This window comes from Aethina tumida, chromosome 1 (genome assembly GCF_024364675.1).
Source record: "Aethina tumida isolate Nest 87 chromosome 1, icAetTumi1.1, whole genome shotgun sequence".
Classification (NCBI taxonomy): Eukaryota; Metazoa; Arthropoda; class Insecta; order Coleoptera; family Nitidulidae; genus Aethina; species Aethina tumida.
In genome coordinates, this window is record NC_065435.1 from 8,635,537 (window position 1) to 8,657,587 (window position 22,051).

Genomic DNA, 22,051 nt, shown 5'->3' on the forward strand with positions numbered 1-22,051 from the left:
TCTTAAAGAATTGATATATAAACTCAACATTTTAATTATTATTATCATTGACAAAATACCAATTTTCTAAATATTAAAAATATTATTTAGTTTAAATTTGTATTATATATATTTCTTATAATATTTAACACGTTTGTCTTAATTTTTACCAAAATCTGATTATTTAATTTTTATTTAACTATTAATAAATAATAAAATTAATTTAAAAAAATTTCATAAATAAAAATAATATTAAAACTAAGTAACTAAGTAACAATAATTAAAATATTTTGTAAAAATATATAATATAATATATATATTTGTTTTAATTTTTATCAACAATCTTATTATTTACTATTTATTTAACTATTAATAAATAATAAAATTAATTTTAAACGAAATTTCTTACATTAAAATTTAAAAAAAATATATTAAAAATAATTTATAAATAAAATATCTTGTAAAAAATATATTTAAATATTGGAATTTTATTTAGAAATATTTCTGATTGTCAAAAATCTCCAAAATTTAAGTTTAAACAATTATTTTATATATAACTATCATTTTTAATAACACAATTTTATAAAAAGTTAATAATAATTATTATTCATAAAAATATCATTTTTCTAAATATTAAAAATATGTTTTTAGTTAAGTTAAATTTAATAATAATTATTATTCATAAAAATACCATTTTTCTAAATATTAAAAATGTGTTTTTAGTTTAAATTTTGATTATAAATTTTTATTATAATGTTTAATACGTCTTCATTTTTACCAACAATCTGATTATTTACCATTTATTTAATTATTAATAAATAATAAAATTAATTTTAAACAAATTTTATAAATTAAAAAAAAATAATAATAAAAATAATTTACAAATAAAATATTAAAAATAATTTATATATAAATAAAATATTATGTAAAAAAAATACACTTATATATTGGAATTTTATTTACAAATGTTTCAGATTTTCAAATATCTCCAAAATTTAAGTATTTATCATTTTTAATAACATAATTTTATGAAACTTGATAATAATTATTATTCATAAAAATATTAATAAGGTTTGTCTTAATTTTTAGCAACATTCTAATTATTTATTATTCATTTAACTATTGTAAAAGAAATCATCTAAATGTTGGAATTCTATTTAGAAATATTCAAAAATCACCAAAATTTTATTTATTTTTTATATTTTAAATATTATAAATAATTTTTATATTCTAAATGTTAATTATAAACATTTAGTATAATGTTTTGTACATTTGAGTTTAAAAATTAAATTCTACAATAATTTATAATAAAACATTAAATTATTAAAGTATCTAAAAATAAACACATAAAGTGAATAATAAATTTGAATGAAAATTAAAATGTGAGGAATTCAAATAATTTATAAAATATTTTCCGAATTTCAATTGCCTTTTAATTAATCATCCATTAATTTAAGAAACGTAAATCTGCTCCAATTTAAGCAATTGAAATAGTTTTGACAATTAGATTGTTCCGTTTTATTAAACAACAATGGAACATATCGAATAAATTCATTTGTGGTCAAACAAATGGTACAATAGTAATTGGTACAAACTTTCTGAATAGCCTAATATGTCAAGTACTTACAAGTTAATACAAAAATAATATTAATAAGGAAATCGAATGTAATCTTAATATTGGGCGTATTTTGTAATTATATTACGTAGGATTAAATTATAAACTTTCTAATGTATTACCGACTTAATTTGGCTGTGATTTTAAATAGATGAATTAATGTTTTTATGTGTTGTATGATTTATTAAGTTTGTCGTTGTGAAAATGCAAAACCGTAAAAGAAAGTGTTTTTCTGACGTCTCTATCCGTTTTGCAATCTATTGTTCATTCATTCACAAATAGTAAAAACCTCAGACACCTACTGAATTTGGTAACCGCATGGAAAACAAAATATTCAGTACGTTTATTGACTTTGGTGGGCGGGGCTGACGATCTGTAATCTAACAGCGAGATAGATATGTAAAATCCCATTAATCATTCATCCATCTTATCCAGCAGAGAAAAAAACCTCCAATACCCATAAAACACCTATTGTTGCTAACAGCTCCATCAACACCCATACGAATTCCACAAAAATTCAATTACGGCGACTTTTTTTCTCCTCCTTCCTTTTAAAAAGAATGTGTTTTCCCAAGACGTTTCTTTTTTTCTCTCCCAGCAACATCTGTTACCCTAGGCCATTAAATGCTTGTGCTATGATGACATCGTTCAAATTTAATAATCCTCATGCAGTCTAGTAAATATCAACGCCGTCAATGTTATTTCAGCATACGGGCCACACTTTTTTCCAATGTTCCATGAAATAAGGTCACACAACATCCACATGATTAGTCATACGATGAAAAAAAAACTGTTTAATGCAGTTTAAATTTCAATGTGGATCGTATGGAAGTTTCGTTTTTGTTAATTGTCGGCACATTTTCTGCTTTACATGGGAATAGTTTAGATTTTTTGGTGATCTGTGTGGAAACGAGTAATTTTAGGAGAGAATAGCTTACTAATTTGGTGAGAATTTCACATCAGTAAAAAAATGCCATACTATTATAAAATTCAATTGATTACAATTAGTTTCCCTTTTAGCATTAAATTTTATTTAAATAAACTAGTTAGTTATTTTACTTCAGAAAAGAATAGCTTAAAAAATATATGTTGATTTATTGAAAAGTTCATATGATGATACCAATTTAGTCTCAAATTTTATTATATAAATTAATTAGTAATATTTTCTACTTTAAGAGAGAATAGTTTAGATTTTTTGATGATCTGTGTAAAAATAAGTAATTTTTAGAAGAGAATAGTAGTTCTTTGATTAAATTTGTAAAAACAAAGCTTATTGTAAAATATTTATCATTGGAACATATTTGATTTATCTCAAATCATATTTATTGATAATTTCACATGATGATGACAATTTAGAATAAAATTTTATTAAGTAAACTAATTGTCATATTTTCTGCGTTAGAAGAGAATACCTTAGATTTTTTGATGATCTGTGAAAATCAAGTAATTTTTAGAAGAGAATAGTTTAGTTCTTTGTCTAAATGTGTAAAAACAAAGCTTATGGTAAAATATTTATCATTGAAACATGTTTTATTTGTATCAAATTATGTTTATTGATAATTTCACATGATGATGACAATTTAGTATAAAATTTTATCAAGTAAACTAATTGTCATATTTTCTGCTTTAGAAGAGAATACCTTAGATTTTTTTGATGATCTGTGAAAAACAAGTGATTTTTAGAAGAGAATAGTTTAGTTCTTTGACTAAATTTGTAACAATAAAGCTTATGGCAAAATATTTATCATTGAAAAATGTTTTATTTGTCTCAAATTATGTTTATTGATAATTTCACATGATGATGACAATTTAGTATAAAATTTTATCAAGTAAACTAATTGTCATATTTTCTGCTTTAGAAGAGAATACCTTAGATTTTTTTGATGATCTGTGAAAAACAAGTGATTTTTAGAAGAGAATAGTTTAGTTCTTTGACTAAATTTGTAACAATAAAGCTTATGGCAAAATATTTATCATTGAAAAATGTTTTATTTGTCTCAAATTATGTTTATTGATAATTTCACATGATGATGACAATTTAGTATAAAATTTTATCAAGTAAACTAATTGTCATATTTTCTGCTTTAGAAGAGAATATCTCAGATTTTATTAATGATCTGTGTAAAAACAAGTGATTTTTAGAAGAGAATAGTTTAGTTCTTTGATTAAATTTGTAAAAACAAAGCTTATGATAAAATATTTATCATTGAAACATGTTTTATTTGTATCAAATTATGTTTATTGATATTTTCAAATGATGATGACAATTTAGTATAAAATTTTATTAAGTAAACTAATTGTCATATTTTCTGCGTTAGAAGAGAATACCTTAGATTTTTTTGATGATCTGTGAAAAACAAGTGATTTTTAGAAGAGAAGTGTTTAGTTCTTTGACTAAATTTGTAAAAATAAAGCTTATGGTAAAATATTTATCATTGAAACAAGTTTTATTGGTCTCAAATTATGTTTATTGATAATTTTACATGATGATGACAGTTTAGTATAAAATTTTATTAAGTAAACTAATTGTCATATTTTCTGCTTTAGAAGAGAATACCTTATATTTTTTTGATGATCTGTGTAAACACAAGTGACTTTTAGAAGAGAATAGTTTAGTTCTTTGTCTAAATATGTAAAAACAAAGCTTATGGCAAAATATTTATCATTTGAACATGTTTTATTTGCCACAAATTTATTAATTTGGTGAAACCTTCACATCAATAAAAACGTCTTCCTATTACAAAATCTAGTTTCTAAAATTAATTACAATTCGTTTTCTTTTTAACCTTATATTTAAATAAAATAAATCTTCAGTAATTTTCCTCTCCAGATCTAGCCGCAGTTTTTGATCATCCCAACTCGAAAGTTATGACAATGAATAAATTATTTTCAATAAAGACAACCATTTTTATGTTTTATTTCATAATAAATAAAATATTTACCCGTGAAATGATTATTCTGGTCAAAAAGTGTGCTTCATCCCATCACCTAGAACAAAATTCAAAAAATTATTAAGAGGCACAATAAACAAGGTGTGTCAAAATCTGTTAATACGAAAAATTTTATACCTGTTTTCTCTGATCTTTTATTTATGGATTAAAACCCCACTGTTTTTTTTTTTATAAATTCAAGGTATACCTGTTGGATGGCGATTTTATGGATGTGCATAATTTAGCACCACAAAAACAACACTTAACTTTTTAATATTCCATTTGCATTTGATGTAGTCAAAACAATTCGCCTTAAAATTGTTTAAATAAAAAACCATCAGGGACAATCAAGACGAAAATGTAAAGTTTTATCATCAACGTTTCTATTTTAAAATGTTGCCGTCGACACGAGTAACACGAGTAAAATCAATTACGCCTCGAACACATAAATTACACGAATGCGAAACATTATGAGAAAAGTTAATGAAACAAGTGGTCTAAATGGTCCAAGACTTGATTCCTTCCTGTGTCTATTTTCGCTGGGATAAAGGGTACCATTCACGTACATACCAACATTTGTTAAATATGTGTTACAGACCTAAGGGATGATTTCGATCTATTTTCGTCTGGCGTTGATGAGGGGGGTGTGTTCTTAAACGTGGTCTGATGGATGTTTTAAAAGCTGAGAAAATTATGATAAAATGCGGTTCAGTTTTAAGGCCGGCAATTAGTGAACAATTTGTTTTTAAATTAATCGAATATTTTTAAATGATGAATTAGTTAAAAAATAAATTGTAAAACTGTTTGCAGTATTATTGGAAATGAATAATAATTACTTGTACAACATAATAAAACAACTAACCATGAGGTGTAAAATGTAAAATTAATGGACACTTTAATAATTAAAACGGTTTTATTTCATTAGAAATATTTTATTGTTTTGTTTTGTATTAAGGTAATTTTTATCTGTTTTAAGCTGAAATATGTCCTTGTTAACGATGTTTTAAAACCAGGTATTTTTAAAGAATTTAAAGAAGAACAAAATTTATGTAATTAAAATGATAAATAATAAAAAAAATGGTTGTTATTAACAATATAAAAATTCAACATTCATAAGAGTTTAAAAGGTATAATTATATACCTTATTTATTGCAATTTTAATTAATTTTTAATATAAATTGTCCTGTACTTAATTTTGTCTTATATATACATATAGTTTAGGGTCATTTTAAATTTTAGGTAATTTTTGTTTCATTAACATTATTTTGAAACATTATTATTATTAAAAATATTTATTCAAGATAAGATTTACTTTTTATTTAATTTTTATTTTACTAATTAATTATCTTTTAGAATAATTTAAAAAACATTATTTTTTATAAATATTACATATTTTAGAGCCATCTTTAATTTATTTCATGTAATTATTGTTTCATTAAAATTTGTTTTATTAATTAAAATTGTTTTATAAATGGTTCATTTTTTATTTCCTTATGTTGCCAATTAATTTTTTTAGAATAATTAAAAAAATATTAATTTTTATCAATATATGTTGTTACATATTTCAGGGCATAATTTATTGTTTGTAATTATCGTTTTATAATTAAAATTGTTTTAAAAATGGTTAATTTTTTTTTTGCCAATTAATTATATACTATATATTAAAAAATATTATTTTTTATCAATATCCATATTTCAGGCCCATTTTTAATTTATTTTATGTAATTATTGTTTCATAAAACTTTGTGTTATTAATTAAAGTTGTTTTAAAATTGGTTCATTTTTTATTTTGCCAATTAATTATTTTTTAAAACAATTTAAAAAATATTAATTTTTGTCAATATACACATTTCAGGGCCATCTTTAATTTATTTTATGTAATTATTGTTTCATAAAACTCTGTTCTAGTAATTAAAATTGTTTTAAAAATGGTTCAATTTTTATTATTATGTAATTTTAAGACTTAATAATTTCTAATAACGTTAATATTCACAAAAAATAAAGAATTATTTACATTTACATTTTATTTTCTCAGTTAATTGTTTTTTTAATTGAAAACTATTAATTTGTTTTCTATATACATATTTCAAGGTCACTTTAAATTTATTTTAGGTAAACATTGTTTCATAAATCTTTATTATATTAATAAACAGTTTTTTAATTAAAAGTGTTTTAAAACTTTTTATTGCTGTGTAATATATTACATATTTTAAGGCCTTGTGTCTTTGTTAATCAAGACTTGTATAATAATTAATCAGGTATTCCTCCGGAGAATTTAATTTTAAAATTTTTCTTTTTAATAAATCTCATTAAGATTAGACGAGATTAAAAAAGAAAGTTTGATTTATTAATTAATTATCATGTCAATTTCGTGAAAAATCAATCAAAATTTATTCATATTCTTAGAAAATTGGTTGTAAAACCAAGTTAGTAATGTTTCAGTCCCACGACTATTTATTTAATTGAGTGACACAACTTTCAATAACAGTTATTTATAGAATTTTAATCTAAAAGCTTAAAAACAACTTGTTGGTTTAATAATTAGGGAATAGTTTTTATGTATTTTTAGTAATAATTTAGATTACTCTTAGATTTTATTAGTTTTTTATCAGACCATTCAGTAGTATATTTTCATTAAAATCTGAAGATGTTTATTTCCATCAATTAATCGAAGTGCCGTACAAAAACACTGGATTGTTTTGAGCAGCTTACTTAGCATATGTAAGTTATAACCAGTGAAGGCCTTATATTTAGCATTATTTAACATATTGCACACATTGAATTAACGTTTTTTACAAATTGAAATTACTCAATATCTATTTATTATCTTCCATTTAATGCTAATGATACATTGCAAATATAAGCTTGACGTGTGTATAGAATCGAAATAAAAATCTGAGAGTCGTTTCTTTGTGGACACAAACACATAAAATTGTCTGCTACTGTTATTGTATATTCTTGAACAATTCATTATACGTTCAAGCATGCCTATTGTTTTTATTGTCCACTTTAGAATCGTTGACTGAACTGAAAAACCAAACAATGTTTAATTGTCCGTCGTCTTACAGTTTTAACATTTTTAATCGTCGCACATTTATTATTATTGTATATTGTACAGGGTGTCCCAAATAGGTTGGCTTTAAGTGTTACAAGAATTTACAGACCAGACAAAGGAAAACTGACTTTTAGTTTGTTACTTATTTTTTCCTACGTTGTATTTATAGCTTTTTTTGAGATAAAATTTGTGTATTCATATCAAAAATCAGCTTAAGGGAACAAAATAGGCTATTTAAAAATCACACTGTATGTATTTAAGATGAACAACCTCAAGGTCGTCCTGAAAACTGTACCAACGAAGAAATTAAGCTATATTTCCTGCAAAATCCTTCAGAAACATGTTTGGAAATTAAACTACAATGAATCAACTATTAGAAAGAGGCTTCATGCAAAGAACTTCATCAACAAGTTTGAAAATAGATTCTACATGAATTACACGAAGTTAAGAAAATTTTGAAAATTGTATGGTGGATTGCAAGGCTAAATGATCAATATAATTGTCTACTGCTAGCAAATTTGATAAACTTCCTCAAAAACTAGCTTCTTTAGTCAATTGAAGAGACATTCTGCTTCTTTATGACAAGGCAAGACCACATGTCTCATTAGAGTGTCAGAGAAAGCTTTAAATGGGAAAGTTTTAACTCTTCTATCATGTAGTCCAGATATTTCTCCATATATATGTATTAATGTCATTGTCTAACTTTTAATGTAATAAATAATTAAATTCTGAAGAGGAGGTCAAAACTAAGGTTGATGTTTTTTCAGCTCAAAAGCCCAGTTTTTACTGGTGGCCTGAATTTGTTTATAGATAGAATAGACATAGAAATTGTTCACTGTAATGGTTATTTTGATGAATAAGTTATTTTAAAAAATGCTATTTTTAGCGTGTTGGGAAAGTAAATTATCTGTGGTTAAGATAATTTCAGAACATTTCAGGTGACTTAGAAGAAAACTATTATTACAGGTGACCATTAAAAAAACTATGGTCGTGTACTTGTGCACATATTTAATCCTGAAAGCTGTGATCAAATTCTAATTTGATCTATGAGTTCTAAAGTCAGCTTAAAGAAACAAAAGGGGCTATTTAAAAATCACACTGTATGTATTTAAGAGGAACAACCTCAAGGTCGTCCTGAAAACTGTATCAACGAAGAAATTAAGCTATATTTCCTGCAAAATCCTTCAGAAACATGTTTGGAAATTAAACTACGATGAATCAACTATTAGAAAGAGGCTTCATGCAAAGAACTTCATCAACAAGTTTGAAAATAGATTCTACATGAATTACATGAAGTTAAGAAAATTTTGAAGATTGTTTGGTGAATTACAAGGCTAAATGATCAATATAATTGTCTACTGCTAGCAAATTTGATAAACTTCCTCAAAAACTAGCTTCTTTAGTCAATGGAAGAGACATTCTGCTTCTTCATGACAAGGCAAGACCACATGTCTCATTAGAGTGTCAGAGAAAGCTTTAAATGGGGAAGTTTTACCTCTTCTATCATCTAGTCCAGATATTTCTCCATATATATGTATTAATGTCATTGTCTAACTTTTAATGTAATAAATAATTAAATTCTGAAGAGGAGGTCAAAACTAAGGTTGATCTTTTTTAAGTCCAAAAGCCCAGTTTTTACTGGTGGCTTGAATTTGTTTATAGATAGAATAGACATAGAAATTGTTCACTGTAATGGTTATTTTGATGAATAAGTTATTTTAAAAAATGCTATTTTTAGCTTGTTGGGAAAGTAAATTATCTGTGGTTAAGATAATTTCAGAACATTTCAGGTGACTTAGAAGAAAACTATTATTACAGGTGACCATTAAAAAAACTATGGTCGTGTGCTTGTGCACATATTTAATCCTGAAAGCTGTGATCAAATTCTAATTTGATCTATGAGTTCTAAAATCAGCTTAAAGAAACAAAAGGGGCTATTTAAAAATCACACTGTATGTATTTAAGAGGAACAACCTCAAGGTCGTCCTGAAAACTGTACCAACGAAGAAATTAAGCTATATTTCCTGCAAAATCCTTCAGAAACATGTTTGGAAATTAAACTACGATGAATCAACTATTAGAAAGAGGCTTCATGCAAAGAACTTCATCAACAAGTTTGAAAATAGATTCTACATGAATTACATGAAGTTAAGAAAATTTTGAAGATTGTTTGGTGAATTACAAGGCTAAATGATCAATATAATTGTCTACTGCTAGCAAATTTGATAAACTTCCTCAAAAACTAGCTTCTTTAGTCAATGGAAGAGACATTCTGCTTCTTCATGACAAGGCAAGACCACATGTCTCATTAGAGTGTCAGAGAAAGCTTTAAATGGGGAAGTTTTACCTCTTCTATCATGTAGTCCAGATATTTCTCCATATATATGTATTAATGTCATTGTCTAACTTTTAATGTAATAAATAATTAAATTCTGAAGAGGAGGTCAAAACTAAGGTTGATCTTTTTTCAGCTCAAAAGCCCAGTTTTTACTGGTGGCTTGAATTTGTTTATAGATAGAATAGACATAGAAATTGTTCACTGTAATGGTTATTTTGATGAATAAGTTATTTTAAAAAATGCTATTTTTAGCTTGTTGGGAAAGTAAATTATCTGTGGTTAAGATAATTTCAGAACATTTCAGGTGACTTAGAAGAAAACTATTATTACAGGTGACAATTAAAAAAAACTGTGGTCGTGTGTTTGTGCACATATTTAATCCTGAAAGCTGTGATCAAATTCTAATTTGCTTTATGAGTTCTAAAATCAGCTTAAAGAAACAAAAGGGGCTATTTAAAAATCACACTGTATGTATTTAAGAGGAACAACCTCAAGGTCGTTCTGAAAACTGTACCAACGAAGAAATTAAACTATATTTCCTGCAAAATCCTTGAGAAACATGTTTGGAAATTAAACTACGATGAATCAACTATTAGAGAGGCTTCATGCAAAGAACTTCATCAACAAGTTTGAAAATAGATTCTACATGAATTACATGAAGTTAAGAAAATTTTGAAGTTTGTATGGTGGATTACAAAGCTAAATGATCAATATAGTTGTCTACTGCTAGCAAATTTGATAAACTTCCTCAAAAACTAGCTTCTTTAGTCAATGGAAGAGACATTCTGCTTCTTCATGACAAGGCAAGACCACATGTTCCATTAGAGTGTCAGAGAAAGCTTTAAATGGGGAAGTTTTACCCCTTCTATCATGTAGTCCAAATACTTCTCCATGTATATATATTAATGTCATTGTCTAATTTTTAATGTAATAAATAATTAAATTCTGAAGAGAAGGTCAAAACTAAGGTTGATGTTTTTTCAGCTCAAAAGCCCAGTTTTTTCTGGTGGCTTGAATTTGTTTATAGATATAATAGATATAGAAATTGTTCATTGTAATGGTTATTTTAATGAATAAAAGTTATTTTAAAGAATGGTATGTTATTTTAGCTTGTTGGAAAAGTAATTTATCTTTGATTAAGATCATTTCAGGTAACTTAGGAGAAAACACATGGAAAACAGTATTTTTTACAAGTGACCATTAAAAAAACTATGGTCGTGTGGTTGTGCACGTATTTAATCCTGAAAGCAGTGCCATCAAGAAACGACACAATTTTTCAGCACGAAACTGGATCCAAATCTAACTAGGCATCGTTACGTAATTAGCTGATTTGAATAAATCGTTTTCGTTATTGTTAATCGGTTATCGGATTGACATATTTTGATTTCCTTAAAATCGTTCACGTCTACAGTTTTATGGTTCGTAATTTATTCATTGATTTTTGAATATCTTAATCCTAATACATATATTATAGTTGAGTGCACGCATTTAACCTGTTTTTCTAATATGTCGAAGTTGAATCAAAGGTAATTATGTGGCGCAGATGAAAGATTTACTAATGATTATTATAATTTTTTCAGGACCATACATCATCTCATTAATTGACTGACGTGATAATAAGAATACAGTTACCGGTACGCGTTTTCAATCGTACCGATAAACACCGCATTATTTTAGTGCTACTGATTACACGTACCGTTAAATTATTTGCGAATCGATTTTTTTTGCTTCGATTCTAATTATCGATACAAATTAACCAATAAATTTAATCTAACAAGTACTTTATGTCCAACATTCCTCATTATGTTTCTTATATTTCTCATACATTATTCAAGATTATTAAGCTTGAAATTGCTTAAAATCCATCGACGGACATAAATAACATTTTAACAGTAATTATAATTTTATTTGCCGCATATACCGTAAACACAAACAAGTACGGGTACGCGATTTTATTCTATCACAATTAACGCATTCGTTATGAACGATAATGATGGGCGTTCGTGTAACGATTTTCTCCACGTATCCTCCTTCAACTTTCTCTGTTTGGGCCGTGTGTGATTTATTTTAAAAAGAGACCGACGAAATGTTTCCGTAATTCTGTCCGGTACTGTATGTGAAAACTCTCTCTTTCCACCTAAATCGAATGCGTATATATATGTATATATATTAGAATCCAGTGATGTACCACCACTAATCGCCTTTGTGAAAATGTAAAACTATTCTAACTGTAAAAGTGCCCATTAACCATTAATAACACTTATTTTTCATTACGCACTCGATGCAGTGACGAAATGCTTGTTAACGTGTTAAATTGAATGTGTATCAGTAATTATTTTTTATTTTCCACGTTTCGAAATTGCTTTTTTTCGTGTTGCAATAATTGTTTCATGGTTGTTAATGTTGGAGATTATTTTAGAACGATTTCATGGCACAGTGAAATTATTTGTTTAAATTTCATTTAAATTGAAAATGAAATTTTGAGTTTTTTTACTTCAATAATCCATAATAAAATAATCATTTATTTTTAATTAATAAAAATTGTTTAACAACTATTCAAAAAACACTGACGAATTCCTAAAACTGATTTTTTATATCACAATGATTATTATGTATTTCATTTAAATTAAAATAAATATTTTTAATTTTTTTTACTTTCTTGTTTTCAGAATAAAATTATTATTATTATAATTAATTACTTGTTTATTATAAACAGTGACGAAATGTTTGTAAAAATATTAAGTTGAATGTGTAACAATAATTATTTTTCATGTGTATCAGTAATTATTTACTGTCTTTTCCCTTTGTCAACAATTGTTTTATGGTTGTTAATGTTAGAATGATTCCAAAGCGAAACAGTGAAATTATTTATTTAAATTTTATTGTATTTTTTTCTCGAAAATGAAATTGATTTTTTTACTTCAAAAATCCATAATATTATTTATTTTTTATTAATAAAAATTGTTTGACAACTGTGCAAATAAAACTAACGAATCCCTCTTACTAATGACTAATTATTTTTTTTGTTTTATTTTCTAAACAGATTTTTTATATCACAATAATTATTGTATTATATTTCATTTAAAATAAAATTAATATTTTTATTTTTATATTCTTTGAATATTCTTTTATGTTTTCAGAATAAATTTATTATTATTATAATTAATTAATTGTTTATTATAAACAGCAACGAAATATTTGTTAAAATATTGGATATGTAACAATGATTATTTTTAATTTTTCATGTGTATTAATAATTATTTACTGTTTTTTCCTTTTACAATAATTGTTTTAAGTTTGTTTTTGTTGATTCTTTTACTTTTTCTGAAATAATTTATTGTTCCTTCATAATATTATTTATTTTATTATTATTATTATTATTATTATTATTATTATTATAAATTGTTTATCATAAATAACAGTATTGAAATCCTTAAAACGTTAAGGAATTGAATTATTTTTATTATTATTTTTCTGAACAGATATTTTGTGGAGATTTTTAATTGAACAAATTTGTTCAAATTGTATCACTGTACTAATTTCATTTAAAATAAAAGAAGTATTTTTATTTATTTTCTCTAAAAAAAATTATATTTTCAATAAAATTATATTATAAAAATTAATTGTTTATCATAAAATGTGTTAAAATGCTTTTAATTTTTCATGTATATAAACAGTTTTTTATATTAATTAATAGATTAATATAAATGGATTAATAATTAATTATAATTGATTAAAAAATTAATTAATAAATATATAATGTATTAATTAATTTATTGTTTTTAACGTTAGAGATTATTTTAGAACAATTTTTTAACAAAACGAAGAAATTATTTCTTCTAAAATAAATAAATTATTTTTTTTTCTCTAAAATATTTAATATTTTCCCATAATAGCATTTTATTATTATTATCAATTATTAATTAGATATTTTGAATGATTTTACTTTATTAAATTATAATTAAAATTTTTCTTGATTTTCTTAATCGTGATTTATTATTACTCATTACAATGTTGAAATACTTGTTAAAAGGTTAAATTAAATGTGTAACAGTAATTATTTTTAATATTCCATGTTTAGAAATAATTTTCTTTATGTTGAATTAATTAATTTATGGTTTTTAATGTTTCAGATTATTTTACAACACATTGCAAGGCAGTGAAATTGCTCAAATTGTTTATTTATTTTTCTATCGAATTTCTTTATATTAGATGAAATAATAAAGTGCCGAAATGCTTGTTAATGTTTTAACAATAATTATTTTTAATTTTCCATGTTTTTTCTTCGTGCTTCAACAATTTGGTTTTAATGTTGAACAATAAATTCGTTAAAAAACTATGAACTCATTATTAACTATGTAAATTAAAATAGACATTCTGAGTTTTTTTTTACTTTCTCTGAAATTATCTTTTATATTTTTATAATTAAATTTTATTATAATTTTAAATTGTTTACCATAAAAAGTGCTGAAATGCTTGTTAAAGTGTTAAATTAAATGTGTAATAATAATTAATTTTAATTTTCCATATTTAGAAACAGTTTTTTTGTGTTGCAATAATTAATTTATGGTTTTTAATTTAATAAATTCGTTGGAAAACAATGAAATTGTCCAAATTGCTTCTATTACTTTTTACTTTTTTTGAAATAATTGTCCCTATTTTCATAAACAATTAAATTATTTACCATGAAAAGTGTTGACATGCTCGTTAACGTGTTAAATTAAATGTGTAACAATAGTTAATTTTAATTTTCCATGTTTTAAAACAGTTTTTTGTGTTGCAATAATCAATTTATGGTTTTTAATTTAACAAACACGTTGAAAAAACTATGAAATTATCTAAATCGTTTCCATTTCTTCCAAAATAAAATTGATATTTTGATTTTTTTACTTTCTGTGAAATAATTTTTTGTATTTTCATTAAAAAATATTACTTTAAATTGTTTACCATAAAAAGTGTTTACATGCTTGTTAAATTAGTTTTAATTTTCCATGTTTAGAAACAGTTTTTTAGTTTAGCAATAATTAATTTATGGTTTTTAATTTAACAAAGTCGTTGGAAAACAATAAAATTGTCCAAATTTTTTCCATTCCAGCTAAAATAAAAATGATATTTTGATTTTTTTTACTTCTTTTGAAATAATTTTCTATATTTTCATAAAAAAATATTATTACTTTAAATTGTTTACCATAAAAAGTGTTGACATGTTCGTTAACGTGTTAAATTAAATGTTTGACAATAATTAGTTTTAATTTTCTATGTTTAGAAACAGTTTTTTAGTGTTGTAATAATTTGTTTTTTAACGTTCATTTTATTAATTTATTTAAAATAAATAAGATATTTTGAATTTATTTATTTTCTCTGAATAATCTTTTATATTTTACTAACAAAATTTTATTATTAATATGAATTTTTTGCCATAAATAGTTTATAAAATTTGATTTAATTTATTGAATTGTTAAAATAAAACATTTTTATGATGCCACACACTTTTTAACGTCGATCGATCATTTCCTTAATTGCAATTTTTTTGCATCTGTTATATTAATATAAATATTACCTTATTATCCAATATCACAACATGTACACTAAATAAAATATATTTTTATTAACGTTTCAGCACTTTTAAAGCAAACGATGCACTTTATATAAAAACGTAAACCTCCTCGTTTGTCGATTACACGTTTTATTTTGCCCATTTTTAAATCAATTAACATTCTCCCATTTACCAAATCGACGTGTTGACGAGAAAAACATGTTGGTGTCTTACGCACTGCAAGTGATTATTTAACATCTTATCTAATGTTATAAACATTTGCATTGAAAGCCAGGCAAGTGTGACTTCGCAGCGATGTGTTTATTAATCTACTAAGCTGTGGCACACATATACATCGGAAATATTGTTTTTAATTGACCATTTAGCCGCAATATTAACACCTTCAGCGGACTTAATTAATATCACAGCTTAATTGTTGCTCAAAAACGTCGTACCGGCAAAGCTCTTGTGTTTGAACTTGTTGGTGAGGTGAGCTGTTGTTTATTTTTATTACGTGACATATCTTACATTATGCAACGGTATATAATCTTCAGAAAATCTACCAAAGATTGAATATGTGACAAGTATTGTAATTTATTGTTATACTCTATAGCAGTAAATTCATACAACCGTCTATTAAAATAGACATTTCTATTTTCATGCAGTAATTTGTGTATTCGTAAAATGCGACAGGCGGGAATTAGTACTTCGCAAGGAGTGTCTAAAATGGGTTTAATCTAAAATTATAATCGAAGTCAATCAAATTATTACAGGTCGGATTTTGTCTATCAGCTCCAGTTTTTGAGGTTAATTGAATTTAATTATCAGAAAACACATACGTAAAGAAATAAAGATACTTTTTGAGGTCAAAATAGAAATTTCATACTTAAAATTAAAGTCTAATTAGCCAGATACACCTGGAGTAGGAAGCAAATTAACTATGAAGAACATCAGACAGGAATTTGTTTTGATCTAAAATTGGTTAACTTAGGTTAGATATCCTTTTCCTTGTAAAAGGAAAGTATCCTTATTTTTTACGATAGAGTTAAGAGTCAGCACTGGGATAACACAAATTGGGCTTTAAGGAACGTCATTATTCAAGGAAGATAAAATAACTTTTGTGTCCAAGACAAAAAGACTTTCTTCCACCCTTTTATGTTAATTTGGGGACTTATGAAACAATTTGTAAAAGCTTTAACACTAGATAAACTTTGTATTGTCAATGAACTTTTGATTTTAAAACAAAAAGTCTTTCTCCCATCATTTGTTGTTCAATTGGACCTTTTGAAGTAATTTGTAAAAGTTTTAACACGAGATGAATTTTGTTTTGGTTAACTGACATCATGGAGGAACTTGTTTTGATCTAAAAATGGTTAGGTTAAGTTAGTTTTCCTATTTCTTTGGATAAGAAAGTGAATATACAAAATATCCTTGTTTTTTATGTCTTTGGTATAATATAGTTAAGATTCAGCAATGAATGAACATAAATTGGTCTTTTAGGAACGTCATTATTCAAGGAAGATAAAATATAATCAATAAACTTTTGGTTCCAAGACAAAAAGTCTTTCTTCCACCCTTGTATGTTAAATTGGGGATTTTTGAAGTAATTTGTAAAAGTGTTAACACCAAATGAACTTTGATTTGGTTACTTGACATCATGAAGGAACTTGTTTTGATCTAAATATGGTTAGATTAAGTTAGATTTCCTTCTTCTTTGGATAGGAAAGTGAATATACAAAGTACCCTAGTCTTCTATGTCTTTCTTCCACACTTGTATGTTAAATTGGGGGCTTATAAAACAATTTGTAAAAGCTTTAAAACAAAATGAACTTTGTTTTGGTTACTTGACATCATGGAGGAACTTGTTTTGATCTAAAAATGGTTAGATTAAGTTAGATTTGCTTCTTCTTTGGATAGGAATGTAAATACACAAAATATCCTTGTTTTTTATGCTTTTGGTATAATATAGTTAAGATTCAGCAATGAATGAACATAAATTGGTCTTTTAGGAACGTCATTATTCAAGGAAGATAAAATATAATCAATAAACTTTTGGTTCCAAGACAAAAACTTTCTCTTCTTCCCTTGTATGTTAAATTGGGGGCTTATAAAGCAATTTGTAAAAGTTTTAACACGAGATGAATTTTGTTTTGGTTAATTGACATCAAGGAGGAACTTGTTTTCATCTAAAAATGGTTAGGTTAAGTTAGTTTTCCTATTTATTTGGATAGGAAAGTGAATATACAAAATATCCTTATTTTTTATGTCTTTGGTATAATATAGTCAAGATTCAGCACTGGATTAACATAAATTGATATTTAAGGAACGTCATTATTCAAGAAAAATTATGGAAGAACTTGTTTTGATCTAAAAATGGTTAAGATAAGTTAGATTTCTCTGTTCTTTGGATAGAAAAGTGAATACAGGAAGTATCCTTGTTTTTATGCCTTCATAGGTATCTGATATAGCTATTTTGGACTATAAATCCAATAATTACTCAGGAACAGTTAAGGTACCAAGATGGTTTTCGACTTAGAAATCCTCTTCCAAATAAAACCTACTAGTATTCTTCAAACTATAAAATTAATTTAACGTTTTAATAAAACATTATCATTCTTACATTAGTTGTATCTAAATCATCATAAAAATACCAAAGTACATAAAACCATCACATCAAAGACCACATACACGCACCCGATGACGATAATTTCATCCACACACGAAAAATAATTTAGTGATATGTATCTTAAAAAAATTAATGTCTTAAGAGCAACGAATCCGAGTCCTCGGCGGTCCCTACGAAATTTTAATTAATTAATTCATCCGCCGAGTTATCGTGCCCGTAAAAGAATGTCGAAAGGGAAATTTTTGAATAAATATTGACCACAATTAATTTCGAACAAATTGAATTTTCTATTAGCGTGCCGTGGAGAAATGGAGCAAACGAATTTAATGGCCTCACTGTTTGGATGCGGCATCTAATTTTCATAAAAAAGGACACCGCCACCCTAAAGCGGTTAAATATTGGCCCTCCACTATTGACACAAATGACACTTTTAAGGTTCTTAAAAGTAACTGTATTTTACACGGTTTAAGGACCCTCCATTATTCGACAAATAAAACCGATTGGTTTCCTTTTTATTGGAATACCTCTGGGTGCATTCTTTCTCTTTATTCACCTAAAGTTTCGAGTGCCCTTTAGGTTTTTTTACGTTTGTTTTTGGGTTTGACTTTAAACAACACACTCCGGATTTATTACACCACAATTAAACCGTTCATATTACAGTGAAATTATGTGAGAAATATGGAACTAAACGTGGTTATTGAAAAGTTCCCATATAAATTTACACAATAATTTATCAACATAATTTCTTGTTTATTACAGTAATAAATTATACGTTGGAATTTTATAATATTTTTTCCATAAATTTTATATTAAGTCCTGCATCAGGTTAAACAAGCTTAACAATTGACCAACAACTATTTACGGCTTAATTTTGACACTAATTAGAAAATATTAAGTGCGTCAATTCCATAAAGGCTAAATAGTGGTCTAATCCAACTGGATTTGTTGAAATGTAATTGCGGCTTTTTTAATACTTTCACCTTGAGATCAATTAAATTACTGTCGCTAATTGTAAGTATTTAATTTGTCAGTTCTATATTAATAAGTTTTATTATTAATACTCAACTTGATATGGAATTTTAAATGTCAATTTCGTTGTATAAATAAATTGTGTTGTGACTTATAAGGAATTGATGGAAAACTGTAAAAAAGTAACATTAATGTTGTTATTAGAGGTTAATTGACTTGTTTGACAATAAATCATTTATTGGCAAATTGATCAAATTACTTCTAAACCAGACCAATTAAAATAGGCTCACTAAATAATAAATATTAAATTTGCTAATTACATAAAAGTAGAACGAGTAGAAAATGTTTATGAGACTTAAGACTGGATTTAAATTAATTCCCTTAATTAAGCATAAATTTATAACTAACTTTTAACTGTAATTAGTAAATAAAATTAAAATTTCAGCTACGTTAAATTGATAAATTATATTACAATTTAAGTGTTTTTAATACATGTTTTAAAATAAAACATTTTCAATAATTTCAAACTACTTTTAAACCAGATCAATTAAAATACTGTCACTAAAGTATTAATTAAGTTTTCAGAACTAAATTAACATTAATTATAAAATAAAAATGTCTGACAATTTCAGCTACATTGAACTGATAAATAATATTACAATTTAAGTGTTTTTAATTTTTATTTTAAAATACATTTTTATAATTTACAAACTAGTTTTAATCCAGAGCAAATAAAATACTGAAACTAAAGCATGAATTTTAAATATATATGTCAATTTCAAAGATCAGTTCTTAGAAAAGTTTGTAGGCAACTTAATTAAGAAAGAGTGTTTAGAACTAAATTAACACTAATTAGAAAATGAAAATGTCTAACAATTTCAGCTGTGTTGAACTGATAAATTATATTACAATTTAAGTAAGTTTCAAAATAAGATATTTTTATTATTTGTAAACTACTTTTAAAGCTAATCGATTAAACTATTGTCACAAAAGAATAAATATTAAATTAGTCAATTCCATAAATCTAGACAGACTCTCTGTAATGGTTTGTAAATATTAATCTACTTTTAAAGTAGATCAACGAAAATATTATCACCAAAGAATTTATTAAATATTAAATTTGTTAATTCTACAAAAGTAGAGCAACTACCTAGATACGTACGTATTGTATGACATTTATGACTGCATTAAATTAGGCAGACTCATTTACGACTAAAATTTAAACAACAACAATAAATATTCCAACGAAATGAATTAATTCTATCGCATTCAAACGTGGGAGGAATTATTAGTCAACTGTCAAAATAAAAATAAACGAACAAACTGAGCAAAAAAAAAACCTAATCAAATCAATTCCGGTAACTGATCAATTAATTAAGTCGGACTGTTACATTGTTATCGAACGGAGTCGTCGGTGAAACCGTTAAGCAAAAATAATTAAGGTCTTTTTGTGTGGCGTTTTCCCGCGACATTCCTCGTGTTGTATGTATCGCCCTACATCGCCACTATAATTATAAACATATCATTTCTACATTTTATGTCGAACTTTCATTTTCGAATTAAATTACCGGAAACAAACGGCCTATTAAACTTGACACTTCTGGCGTTTTTACAGTTCCATATATTTTAAAAGAAATTAGAAACACCGAAGAATGTTTCTTCTCTTCTTTTTTTTTCTCATTCTTCTTTTACCTCGGGTAAGCTGAATACGTTGGGTTTGGTGAAGTAATACGGTCACGTGATATGTTAATTATATGGTTTTCAATTGGTTTTTATTAATATACATACATACGTGTGAGTGTGTGTGTGTGTGTGTCATATATATACATCATATATTTGTCTTTTACTATTTATTCACCCATATAAAAAAATGCTATGTCTGAACAATTAAGTGTATTACCAGATTATTATAAAAATCTTACTGAGATTCAAAAAGTATAATTTAAACACAATTTAACTGATATAAAAAAATATAAAATATGAAGAAGACTAAAAATTTTAATTAAGCAACTATGGAACATTAAAAATTTGTTGTAGTAATGTCAATTTTAATCTTTTCTGTGATATTTCATGTCCGAACAATAAAATATTTTACCAGATTATTGTAAAAATTTTAAATTAAGACTTAACAGTTTAAGGACATTTTAACTGATAAAAATATATAAAATGTTCAATTAAGCAACTGTTAAACATTAAAAATTTGTTGTAGGACACAATTAATTTGTCAATTTCAATCTTTTCTGTAATATGTCATGTCTGAATCATAAAAAATATTACCAGGTTATTGTAAAAAAATTATATTAAGGCTTAAAAATTGTATTTTAAGGACATTTTAACTGATAAAAAATATATAAAATGAAAAGAAGACTAAAATTTTCAATTAAGCTACTATTAAATATTAAAAATTTGTTGTAGTACAAAATTAATTTGTCAATTTTAATCTTTTCTGTAATATTTCTTATCTGAACAATAAAATATTTTACCAGATTATTGTAAAAATTTTATATTAAGACTCAAAAATTGTAGTTTAAGGACATTTTAACTGATAAAAAAATATAAAATGTTCAATTAAGCAACTGTTAAACATTAAAAATTTGTTGTAGTACACAATCAATTTGTCAATTTTAATCTTTTCTGTAATATGTCATGTCTGAATCATAAAAAATATTACCAGATTATTGTAAAAAAATTATATTAAGGCTTAAAAATTGTAGTTTAAGGACATTTTAACTGATAAAAAATATATAAAATGAAAAGAAGACTAAAATTTTCAATTAAGCTACTATTAAATATTAAAAATTTGTTGTAGTACAAAATTAATTTGTCAATTTTAATCTTTTCTGTAATATTTCTTATCTGAACAATAAAATATTTTACCAGATTATTGTAAAAATTTTATATTAAGACTCAAAAATTATAGTTTAAGGACATTTTAACTGATAAAAAAATATAAAATGTTCAATTAAGCAGCTGTTAAACATTAAAAATTTGTTGTAGTACACA

At 24.8% G+C, this 22,051-nt stretch overlaps 1 protein-coding gene across 1 annotated transcript in view; it reads right to left on the bottom strand.

Annotated features, from left to right (window-relative positions):
* The window catches only part of LOC109596306 (stAR-related lipid transfer protein 13), a 102,376-nt gene that overhangs the window by 24,887 nt on the left and 55,438 nt on the right, over positions 1-22,051 (bottom strand). The window contains exon 4 of the mRNA XM_049968285.1: positions 4,537-4,582. The gene's annotated coding sequence lies outside the window, so the exon portion shown is untranslated. The remainder of the gene's footprint in view (positions 1-4,536; positions 4,583-22,051) is intronic.